This window comes from Callithrix jacchus, chromosome 13 (genome assembly GCF_049354715.1).
Source record: "Callithrix jacchus isolate 240 chromosome 13, calJac240_pri, whole genome shotgun sequence".
NCBI lineage: Eukaryota > Metazoa > Chordata > Mammalia > Primates > Cebidae > Callithrix > Callithrix jacchus.
The window spans coordinates 37,089,693-37,102,911 of record NC_133514.1 but is presented as its reverse complement, the minus strand read 5'-3'; the positions used below and the strand labels follow the sequence as shown (position 1 = coordinate 37,102,911).

The window sequence follows — 13,219 nt, the reverse complement described above, 5'->3', positions numbered from 1 at the left end:
TATATATTATATATAATATACATTATATACATATATTATATATAATATATGTATACATTATATCATATATATATTATATTTATTTGTGTATATATACTTTTTATATATATATGAAAGTTTTAGAACTGAAAAATACAATAAACAAAATTTTTAAAGTTCAATGGAAAGTATCTTATTTAGCTCAAGCTGCCATTATAAAATACTACAGATTGGATGGCTTAAACATGAAAAACGTATATATTCTCATAATTCTGAATCTAGAAGTTCAAGGTTGGTGCCAGCATGGTTAGATTTTGGTGAGTGCTTTCTTCCTGACTTGCAGATGGCCACCTCTCCATGTGTGTTCACATGGCCTGTTCTCAGTTGCATAACAGGGAGTGAGAAATCAATCTCACTCACTTTTCTTTTTTTTCTAAGGATGCTAATCCCATCATGAAGGTCCCATCCCATGAGATCATCCAAACTTAACAACTCCCAAAGGCTCCAGCTGCAACTACTATAACATAAGGGGTTAAAGCTATATACAACATATAAATTTGGGATTGGAGGACACAGTTCAGTCCATAGCAGAAGGACTCAGTAGTGGGATGGAGGGGACAGAAGAAAGAATTAGTAAACTTCAATATAGAACAATAGAAATTACCCAATCCAAACACCATAAAAAGATTACTCTGAAAGGAAAATGAACAGAACATCAGGAACATGCGCATCTATAACAAATATTTAATACTCATGTCATCAGAATTTCAGAAGGAGAGGAAATGAGGGCAATGATGAAAAATTATGCAAATAAATACTAACTGAAGATTACTACATTTGAAAAAAGACATTGATCTAAGAGGCTGAGAAAACCCTGAACAGAATGTATCCCAAACAATCTACAGGAAAACATCATAAGTATATTTCTGAAAACTAAAGACCAAGAAAAAATTGTAAAAATAGCAAAAAATGAAAAATAACACCTTACCTATATGTAGGGAAAATCAATCCAAATGACAAAAAATTTCTCACCAAAAATTATGAAGACCATGAGGAAGCACCACAACATTTTTCATGTGCTTTAAGAATTGTAAATATAGAATTCTATCTCCTGTGAAATATCCTTTAGAAATGAAAGGGAAATTAAGCTTTCAAATGAAATAAAAATTAAGATAATTTGTCATTAGCAGATGCACCTTAAAAAAAACCTGAAGATAATTCTCTAAACAAAATAAGTCTTGAACAATGAAAATAGTGCCATGCATAAAAAACATAGTTTTTTCTTTTTTGAGTTTGCTTCACAATTGAAACAAAATTATAACAGTATGTGATATGTATCTAAATGTATGCAGAGGAAATATTTTTTCCAGTTTTACTGAGGTATAATTGACAAAATTGTTTATATTTAAGGGGTACAAAATGATGGTTTGATATACATGTACATTGTAAAATGACTACTGTAATAAGTCTAACATATCTATCACTTCACAGAGTTACTTTTTTTAAATGGTGAGAACACAAGATTTATTCTTAGCAAATTTCAAGTGTACAATATAGTATTGCTAATTACAGTCAGTATGCTGTACATTAGAGCTCCACAACTTATTCATCCTGCATAACAGAAACTTTGTACCCTTGGACTAGCATGCTCTGATTTCTTCCATCCCTTAGAACTGGAAACTATTAATACCATTTTACTCTCTGCCTTTATGATTCTGACTCTTAGGGTTCACATATAAATAAGATTATGCATTATTTGTCTTCCACAATGATTGAATGAATTTATACTCCCACCAACAGTGTAAAAGCATTCCTATTTGTCCACATCCTCTCCAGCATCTGCTGTCTCCTGATTTTTTAAAAAGTGGCTGTTCATATTCCTTACTCTCTTTTTGATGGGGTTGTTTTTTTCTTGTAACTTTAAGTTCTTTGTCAATTCTGGATATTAGCCCTTTGTCAGATGGGTAGATTGCAAAAATGTTTTCCCATTCTATTGGTTGCCAGTTCACTCTAATAATGGTTTCTTTTGCTGTGCAGAAGCTTTTTAGTTTAATTAGATCCATTTGTCTATTTTGGTTTTTGTTGCCATTGCTTTTGGTGTTTTAGTCATGAAGTCCTTGCCTATGCCTATGTCCTGAATGGTATTGCCTGGATTTTCTTCTAGGGTTTTTATGGTGTTGGTTTTATGTTTAAATCTTTAATACATCTGGAGTTAATTTTTGTAAAAGGTGTAAGGAAGGGATCCAGTTTCAGCTTTCTGCATATGGTTAGCCAGTTTTCCCAGCACCATCTATTAAATAGGGAATCCTTTCCCAATTGCTTGTTTTTGTCAGGTTTGTTAAAGATCAGAATTGATATTGTGAAATGGTTATACTGCCCAAAGTAATTTATAGTTTAAGGTTTTTTTTTTTTTCTATTCTGTGAAGAAAATCAATGGTAGCTTGATGGGGATAGCATTGAATCTATAAATTTTAATTTGAAGAAAGTTCTTTCTGCCACTTTAAAACAGTGAATAAAATACCTAAGCCTACAACTAACAAGGGATGTGAAGGACACAAACCTGAAGCCAGTAGGATTGCTCCTGAATAGGGTGTCTGACAACCCCTGTTGGAGGGTCTTACCCAGTTGGGTGGCATAGGGAGCAGGACCTATTTAACAAAACACTTTGTCCCTTGGAGAGGATGTATTTTGCCAGGGGGAGCCCACTTGTCTGGGCTGCCTGGATTCCTCAGAACTAGCAGGAGAGGCTAAGTCTACTGGTCTGTCAAAGATCAGATGGTTGTAGATGTGTGACATTATTTCTGAGACCTCTGTTCTGTTCCGTTAGTTTTTTTTCTTGTTTGTTTGTTTGTTTTTCCTTAGGATTGTCTTGGCTCTGCAGGCTCCATATGAAGTTTAATTAATGGTGAAACACTGAAGGCTTTCCCTTAAGATCAGAAACAAGACAAGAATGTTCACTTTCTCCACTATTATTTAACATAGCACTGTCCTAGAAAGTTTAGCTGATGCAATAAGAAAAGAAAACAAAATAAAAGTCGCATCTAGTGGAAATGAAGAAATAAAATTCTTTCTGTTTGCAAAGCACATGGATTCTATTTGCAAAGCACATGTTGTAGATTCCAGGCAATCTACAACAATGTCCTAGAACAAATGGGTAGGTTCAGCAACATTGCAAATTACAAGATAAACATTAAAAAAATCAATTGTATTTCTAGACATTAGCAATGAACCCATGGAGAGTAAATTCAAAATATAACACTATTTATAATTGCTTTAAACAATGAATTGCTTAGGTATAAATCGAACAAAACATGTAGGAGTTTTTATGCAGGAAATTTTGCAATGCTAATGAAAGAAATAGAGGAAGGACTAAATAAATAGAGACATATACACTTTAATGGATTGGAAAATTTAATACACTAAACATTTTACTTCTCCCTAAAATGATAGACTGTTTTATTGTAATTTTTATCAGAATGTCAGCACCATTATTTGTACACATAGGGATTATTGTAAATTGTACATGTGAAGGCCTAAGAACCAGAATAGATGAACTGTCAAAGAATAACATAGTGGAAGTAAGTGCCTATCTGATTTCAAGATTTATTACATAGCTACAGTATCAAGACTGTGTTTTATTAGCAGAGGGATAGTCACACAGATAATGGAACAGAATAGATAACCCAGAAATAGAGCCACACTTATATGACAAACTGATTTTTGATAAAAATGTCAAAGCCATTAAATGGAGCAACAATGGCCTTTCAACAAATTTTGCTGGACAGATTGAACATCCCAATACAAGAAAAAAGAAAGAGAGAGAAAAAAATAAACTTAACCTAAGAATCACACCGCAAACAAAAATTAAGTCAAAATGAATCACCCCAGAATTAAATGTCTAAGACTTTAGATTATATTTCTATAATTTAAATACAAAATAAATGTATAACACATTAAATTATAATGGTATTTAAACTATAACACTTTAAATATGTGTGTATATATATATACACATACAAGAAAACCTCCATTTAAACATTAGGCAAAAAGTTCTTAGACTTCATATCAAAAAGATAATCCATAAGAGGAAACATTGTTAAATTGGACTTCATCAAAATTAACAACTTTAGTTTTGTGAAACAGTCTTTTAGGAAGATAAAACAACAAGCTATGGACTGGAAAAAAACATTTGCCAACTGCATCTCTGATAAAGAATTAGTATCTAGAATAGAAAATAACAATCAAAACTCAATAGTGAAAAAATAAATAATACATTTACAAAATGGGCAAAAGGCATTAATAGACATTTTATGAAGTGGATATATAGATGACAAACATATGAAAATATGTTTATTGCAAGTAATATCTATTAGAGTGAACAAAAAAAAACTAGTGACAATACCAAATGAAGATGCAGAAACAGTGACTTGCACTCATATACTGCTGGTAGCAATATAAATAGTATAGCAACTCTGAAAAACAGTTTGGCAATTTCTTTTAAAACACCAAATTTTCAACTACCATACAAATCAGTGATTGCACTTCTGGGCATTTATCCCAGAGAAATAAAAGGATATCATCACACACAAACTTGTACACAAATGTTTATAGCAGCGTTAATTGTAATAGTCTCAAATTGAAAACAATGAAGATTTCCTTCAGTGAGTGAATGTTTAAATGAGTTGTGACATATCCATGCCAAGGAATACTATTCAGAAACAAAAAGAAACAAATTGTCATTATACACAACAACTTAGATGAATCTCCAGAGAATTATGCTGACTTCTAAAAAGCTAATCTCAAAAGGTTATATACTATATGGCTTCATTACATAATTATAAAATGACAAAAGTACAGAAATGGAGAACAGAGTAGTGGCTAGCAGTGGTCAAATAAATGGAGTAGGAATGGAAACGTTTTGCATCTTGACTGAATAAATGTTTGTATCTTGGTTGTAAGGTTGTACTTTGGTTTTTAAATATGTTATTATTGGTGTGGGGAAACAAACTAAGAACACAATATATAGGAATTCTATTTATTTCTTACAACTCTATGTGAATCCTTAATTATCTCAATATAACAAGTTAATAAAAATTATTATAAAAATAATTGTCATTCCTGCTATGTGTTAATCTCTAGATATGAAGAATCCCCAAGTATTCATGGTTCCAAGAAATAAAGAAATCACTGCCTAACCTGTGGAATCAGAAATACAAATAGCAAGTTAGGAAAATAAAGCTAAAACTGAGACAACACCAACAAGTTTAGAACATAGGGCACACTTAAGCCAAAGCAGTAAAAATACAAAGTGGTTAATTTGAATCAGTATAGTGGGTTTTCTCCCACAAAAAATATTGCTGTATTCACTTACTCAACCAATCTAAAGTGGAAAAAAGCTATTTTTAATTTAATTTATCACTGAGATTTGGGAAATGAGATCTGGCATAGTTAAAAACATCCACCACCATCCCTTTCCTGTAAACGGAAAAACTTAATAAAGTGCTTTACTAAATATTGAATCACAAGATTCAGCATGTGGTATGGCTAACAGTAAAAAATAAAGACTGACATAATTATAACTATTCTTCTGAAACTTCATTGAAATATGAAACAAAAACTAAGTTCCTATTTTGGATTTCTGGAGTATAAATTTAGATCTCTGGTAGAAACCTCCACTTAAAAAGAAACACAGAAGACTGAAAAATGTACATCACAGCTTCATTTTTTTCAGAAGAAAAGTAATTTGCTTCAAAATGCACATAAAGTACTTCTTTGAAAACTCACACTATACATTTAAAACATCAGCTTATTTGTGCAATGTATCTTTGCATTTATAACTATGACATGATAAGCAAAGTAGTAAGTTCTCACAGTGATTTCTAAGGCCATAGTACTCATATTTATTGTCATACATTATTTTAGACGTTTCTTTTTTTTTTTTTTAGATGAAGTTTTGCTCTTGTCACCCAGGCTGGAGTGCAATGGCACAATCTTGGCTCATTGCAACCTCTGCCTCCCAGGTTCAAGCAATTCTTCTGCCTCAGCCTCCTGAGTAGCTGGCATTACAGGCACCTGCCACCACACCTGGCTAATTTTTTATATTTTTAGCAGAGACAGGGTTTCACCATGTTGGTCAGGCTGGTCTTTAACTCCTGACCTCAGGTGATCTACCTACCTTGGCCTCCCAAAGTGCTGGGATTACAGGCGTGAGTCACCATCCCTAGCCCTAGATGTTTCTTTAAAGATATTTTTATATGAGATTGATACTTAAATCAGCAGACTTTTAGGAAATCAGATTACCCTCCATAATGTGGGTGAGACTCAACCAATCAGTTGAAGTTCTAAATAGAATAAGATTCGCCACCCTCAAGAAGGGACAGTCAGCCAGTAGATTCAGTCAACATCCAGGGACTCTGCAACATCCAGAGACTGCAGCAACATCCAGAAATTTGGATTCAAGCAGCATCCAGGGACTCTGGCCTGCTAGCCTATCCTGAAGATTTTAGAATTGTTAGCCTCCATAATCCTGTGAGTCAATTCTCTATGGTCTCTCTCTCTCTCTCTCTCTCACACACACACACACACACACACACACCCTATTGGTTTTGTTTCTCTGCAGAATCCTGATTAATACAGATTGGCTGAGAATGGTTCTAGAGGAAGTGAATCTTAAGAATGTGTTTTCTGAATTGGTTCTGAGGTTTCTAGAATCTTAATATAAATAGAATAAATTAGATTTAAAAGCACCAATGACTCTATTTCCATTAGTAAAGAAAGCACTGATAGTTCAAAGCATGATGCAGCAATAGAGATTAATAAAGTATCACCACTGGATACTCCTAATCAAATACTTACAAACAAGGTTTCAGGGGTCTATGTATATGATACCTTTGAACATTTTTCCTAACTAATATGTATAATGAGACTGGCTGGTTGCTTCTAATTTACTAGAGAAAGTGGAGAAAGAAAAGAATGACCTCTTAATTTGAATTCCAAGCCAAGTGCTGTGTAAATGACTTAAAATTCTCTCTCTGCCCTTAAAAAGACTCTGATCTTCTGTAGCCACAGACTTGAGATTGGTGGAAACTTAACCCAGAATCTCATCCTGCAAGTGGCTGAATTAAAACACAAACTGAATTCCCAGCCTCTCAGTGTTTGCTGTTAAAGGCGTTGGTTGGGAAGAAACAAGATTCTAAAAATTTGAATGGGAACATATAGGAAGATCCAGATGAGTGTAGAGATATTGAACTCCTAAATTCAGATGCATCTTCTTTAGCAGTAGAAAGAAGCTGCTCTGCTCTTGTCTATGGGGTTTGTTTGACCCTGCTTTGCCTGAGGAAACTGTAATGGCGTCTTCTGAGGTTGCTGCCTTCCAAAACTGCTGATTCTCTGTAGGAATCACCTCTGTGTTTCTCCTCTTTTCTTCTAGACCTATAACTAACCTTAAGTCTTAGCAAGCAAGCTCCTAAAGGTAAGGTACAAAGTATGGCTCATGAGAAACTGCACCAAAAGGACTATGTGATTTCTCTGATGTATACAAACAGAAGTGCAAGGACTATGAAATGGATATCAAGGAAGTAAGCTAACAGTAAAAGAAATGTAAAGTTGAGTCAGGGTGAATTTATTGATATGGCCCCATGAAGCAGAGATTATGGATTTAAGGTTGCAGCTCTAGGAGTTAGAAAGGCCTCCAACAATTTGGTTGGCTGAAACACGAAACAAAAGTATATGCACTTAAAGTGCCATAACTTCCTTGAGATACTGTAGAGGAAGGAATTCAAAAGCTAAGGGAGATTAAAATGTCAGAGTGTGTTTGTCATGTAAGACATGCTTATACACACAGGGAGAGTCCAGAGAACATACCTTGCATTGTGACTGTAAGAAACAATTTTGTGAGGGGAGCCCCAGCATCCTTGAAGAGCTCTGTGATACTCTATGGTAAATCTCTGTAGGTCAGAAATTATAGTGAGAACTGCAGTTACTGAATTGGAAAGCCCAAATGCAATGGAGGTGACTGAATTTTGAAGTTGCAGGGGCCAAGTGGCTAGACTCAATTGCCAAAGACAAAGTAGGTGTTGTTACCATAATAGGCAGCAGAACCAAAGCACTGATCAGAATACTGTGATACACAGACACCTATGGAGTTGGCAAGTTGATCAAGGTATGCCCAGAAGTAAAATAGATGGGGGAAGCTTATTAAATTCTTACTTGATCTACGTATGCAGAAGGGTCATAAATTAAGTGAGCAAAAGTCTTACCTGAACCATAAAAACAGGCAATCATAGCCCTACAATTAATTCCCAGACTTGAGCTACTTTATAGACTTAGAATCCCTTAAATGAATGAGAAGACAGGTTCCTTTAAGGAAGGCCCCTGGTACTTTGCCAAAATTTATACTGTTAATCTTTCTCTTAGCCTTTGTTGAAAACACCTAATACCTTTGACCAGGGTAACTGTGCATTAGAGAAAAGGAAATAATCAGACCTTTCAGGAACTACAAAACTCTGGCTCTAAAGTGACAGTAATTCAAAGAAACCTAAAACACCACTGTGTTCCATCTGTCAGAGTAGGGGCTTAAGGAAGTCAATGTAATTTTAATATGGGTCCATCTGGCAGTGGGCCCAGTGGGCCCCTGGACTCGTTATGTGGCTATTTCCTCAGACGTGGAAGGCATAATTGAATAGAAATACTCAGAAGTAGGCAAAATTGTCACATTGACTCCCTTGACCTATGGGGGAGAGCTGTTAAGTTTAGAAAGGCCAAGTGGAAGCCTCTAGAACTCCCTCTACCTGGGAGGAAAATAAAACAGAAGCAATACCACATTTCTGGAGGCATCACAGAAAATTAGCGCCACCATTAAGAAGTTGAAGAATGTGGAGATGACTCCCATCCCATTCCCATTCAACTCATCTATTTGGCCTGTGTAGAAGACAGATAAATCTTGAAGAATGATAGTGAATTATTTTAAGCTTACCCAGGTGGTGATGCCAATTGCAGCTCCGGTACCAGAACCGGTTTCATTGCTTGAGCAATTTACCACATCCTCTGGCACTTGATATGCAGCTATTGGTCTGGCAAATGCATTCTTCTCTTGACCTGTTAGTAGAGAACACCAGAAGAAATTCTGTTTCAACTGGAAAGGCCAGAAGTACACCTTTACTGCCCTTTCTCAGGGGTGAATCCACTCTCCAGCTCTATGTTATAATTTAGTCATAGGTAACTTGACCACCTTTCCCTTCCACAAGACGTCATACTGGTTCTTTACATCGCTGACATTTTGCTGATTGGACATAGTTAGCAAGAAGTAACAACTACTCTAAACTTACTGGTAAAATACCTGCATGTCAGAAGGTACAAAATAAATCCTATGAAAATTCAGGGCTTCTAACTCTGTGAATTGTTTGGGGGTCCAGTGGTGTGGAGCATATTGAGATATCCTTTTGATGGTGAACAAGTTATCACATCTTCCCCTCCCACAGCCAAAAAAGATGCACAATGCCTAGTGGGCCTCTTGGATTTTGGAGGCAATGTATTTTCCATTTGAATGTGCTGCTCCAAACCATTTACTGAGTAACTTGAAAAGCTGATAGTTTTGAGTGGAGCCTAAAACAACAGAAGGTTCTTTGACAGGTTCATGCTGCCATGCAAGCTGCCAGCCACTTGAATCACATGATCCATAAGAGTCAATGGGTTTGAGGTGTCAGTTGCAAAAACTGTTGTTTGGAGCCTTTTACAGCCTCTTATAAGTGAATCACAATTCAATCTCTTAGAATTTGGAGCAAAGCCCTACTATCCTCTGTAGATATCTACTCTCTATTTGAGAAACAGCTTTATTCTATACCTGGGTCTTAGAGACTAAATATTTAACATGGGCCACCAAGTTGCAACCTGAGTTGCCCACCATGAACTGGGCATTAACTGATCTATCAACCCATGAAGTTTGGGCATTCACAGTGGTACTCCCTTATGAAACGGAAGTTTTACGTATGAAATCAGCCTCAAGCTGGCTCTGAAAGCAGTGAGCCTAAACGCTTATGGTCCATACTCCTGCTACACTACCTTTTTTCTCCCAGCCGGCTCCTATGATTTCATGCAGGGTTTCCTAAAGCCCGTTGATAGAGGAAGAAGAGACTCAGGCCTGGTTTACAGATGGTTCAGCATGATATCAGGTACTAGCTGCAATGGAGAGCAGCAGCACTAAATCCTATTTATGGGGCATCCCTGAAAGACAGTAGTGAAGGTAAATCCTCACACTGGGCAGAACCTCAAGAAGTTCATCTGGTTGTGCACGTTACTTGGAAAGAGGAATGGCCAGACATGCAATTACATACTGATTTATGGATGTGGTCAGTGGTTTGGCTGGATGTGACCATGATGGAACTTGGAAGGAACATGACTAGAAAATAGATGGCACGGAAATTTGTGGAAGAAGCATATAGATAGACTTCTTTGAATGAGCAAAATACTGTGAAGATATTTGTGTTTTATGCGAATGCTCACCAAATGATAACACCAGCAGAGGACCTGCTCTGTGGATTCAGTTAGTTTCTTTCTCCAGCCAACCCGTCATTGCCCGATGAGCTCATGAACAAAGTGGTCATTGTGGCAGGGATGGAGCTTACACATGGGCGCAGTGACACGGACTTTCATTTACCAAAGCTCAACTGACTTTAGCCACTGCTGGGTGCTAAATAAGCCAAGAGTCTAGGGAATCCCTGACATGTCACTGTTCCTTAGGGTAACCAGACAGCTACCTGGTGGCAGGTTGATTACACTGGAGAGCTTCCATTGCAGAAGAGGCAGGATTTTGTTCCTCCTGGAGTAAACACTTACTCTAGAAATGGAATTGCTTCCCTGGCATGCAATACTTCTGTCAAAACTATCATCTGTGGACTTACAAAATGCCTTATTCACCATCATGGTATTCCACACAGCATTGCTTCTGATCAAAGAACAAACTTTGTAACAAATAAAATGCAGCAACAGGCTCATGCTCATAGAATTCTTCGATCTTTCCATAGTTACCCATCACCCTGAAGGAGCCATGGCTTAACAGAATGAGGAAACAACCTTTTGAAGACTTAGTTGTAGCGCCACCTTAGAGGACTGTTGTAGTGGCAACACCTTAGAGGACTCAGGCAAGATTCTCCAGGGTTCTGTGTATGCTCTGAATCAGCATTTAGCACAGGATATTGTTTCTCCCATAGTCAGGATTCATGGGTTCAAGAATTAAGAGATAAAAATGGAAGTGACATCACTCACTATTACCCCTATTGCTTCACCAGTTAAATTTTTGCTTTTTCTCCCTATGATTTTATGCCCTGCTGTCCTAGAGATGGTAGTTCCAAGAAGAAGAATGCTTCTGCCAAAACACACAACGATTCAATTAAACAAGAAGTTAAGACCACTCAGATACTTGGACCCCATTATGCAACTGAATCAATAGGCAAATAAATGGAGGTAAGGAAGAATATGTCTGTGATACAGGAGATCCCTTAGGATAGCTCTTAGTATTATCATACCCTTTGATTAAAGTCAATAGAAAACTACAACTCAATTTAGGTGGTACTACTAATGGCCCAGACCCTTGGGGAACAAAGGTCTGGGTCACCCCATCAGGTTAAAATTCACAAACAGTTGATCTGCTTTCTGAGAGCAAAGGGAACACAGAATGAGTGGTGAAAGAGGGTAGTTACAAATGCAAGCTTTTGACCATGTGATCAGTTACAGAGGATTGAAACTGTCATGGGTATTTTTTCTGTTGTTATGAATATGTGTATGTGCATATACATTTATACATTGTATGGAAATTCATAATTTGTTTATAAATTCATTGTTGATGGATATTCATGTTTACCCATTTGTAATAACCAATTTTGGGTTATTGCAAACCCAATTTTGGGTTATTACAAATAAGCTGAACATTCCTGTATAGGAGTTTGGATGCATATATATTTTATTTCTCCTGGATAAATACCTAGTAGTGGAATGGCTGGGAAATATAGCATATGTGTGTGTGTGTGTGTGTGTGTGTGTGTATGCCAAACTGTTGCATTTCCAGCAACAGTGTATCAGGGTTCTAATGGCTACACACCCTTACTAACATTTGATATCATGAAGCTTTTTAATTTTTGACATTCTAATACCTGTGTCATGGTGTCTAATGTGGACATTTGTAGTCTACTTATGATGAACAATAATGAGTATCTTTTAATTTGTCTATTTGCTGTCTTTAAATATTCCTTGATAAAGTATGCATTCAAATATTTTTCTTGTTTTTATTGTTTTTTTTTTTTTTTTTTTTTGCCAAACATGTTTTATTTTCAAAAACAACTTCATTCATGACACATATTTAAAAAAAAAAAATTCCCATCCCTGGAAATGAGCTAAAAAAATAAACAAAATCCACCTCCCACCTCCCTGTTCCCACTTAAAATAAAAGGGGAAAAAAGGCAAAGGAAAACAAAACAAAACAAAAAACTGAAAAACAAACACACCCCTAAACCCCCCAAAACAAGGTAGTTCATTTCCCCAGGGGGAAGAGGAATTAACACTGGAGCCGCTGGGAGCAGAACGGAGATCTTCCGGCTACAGAAAACTGCAAAGAAAGACACTCAAAACAGAAAAAGAAACACAAAAGCAAAGAAAACAGATCACCAGGCAACCTGGAGGGGCAGGGAGCCAAGGAAGAGGGGTGGGGTGGGTGGTAGACCCGGCTGGACAGGAGCAGGCAGGAGGGGACTGTGAAAGGTGAGAGTACAGAGGGAAGGTAACAAGCAGAACAGTTTGGTGTCCTTCCAGGTGTATTTTTATTTTTATTTATTTATTTTATTGCATTTTAGGTTTTGGGGTACATGGTTTGGTTTTTTAATTATTGAGGTTTAAGAGTTTTTACATTTTCCAGATTCAAGCTGTTTATTATACATATGATTTACAAATACTTTCCCCCATCTGTAACTTATTTTTTTAATTATTATTGTCATTTAAAGAGCAAATGTTTACTGACATTTAAAGAGCAAAAGTTCTTAACTTTTGTGGATAAATTTAAAAGTAAATTTATCCTTTATTTTTTCCTTTCAGATTCTCCTTTTGGTGTTATATCTAAGAAATCTCTGCCTAACCCAAGGTCACAAAAATGTACTTTGATGTTTTCTTCTAGCAGTTGTATAGATTCAGGTTTTATATTTAGGTCTATAGTCCACATAATTTTTAAAAATATGTATAATGTGAATATTGATTA

General features: G+C 36.1%; 1 long non-coding RNA gene across 14 annotated transcripts in view; it reads right to left on the bottom strand.

Annotated features, from left to right (window-relative positions):
- The window catches only part of LOC118146787 (uncharacterized), a 116,327-nt gene that overhangs the window by 93,011 nt on the left and 10,097 nt on the right, over positions 1 to 13,219 (bottom strand). For 10 of the 14 annotated variants that reach the window (XR_013525290.1, XR_013525288.1, XR_013525292.1 and 7 more), the window contains exon 2: positions 8,954 to 9,075. This is a non-coding gene — a long non-coding RNA (uncharacterized LOC118146787). Of the gene's footprint in view, positions 1 to 7,842; positions 7,926 to 8,953; positions 9,076 to 13,219 lie in introns of all 14 variants that reach the window. The other 4 variants (XR_013525289.1, XR_004732769.3, XR_004732766.3 and 1 more) reach the window with 1 other exon arrangement.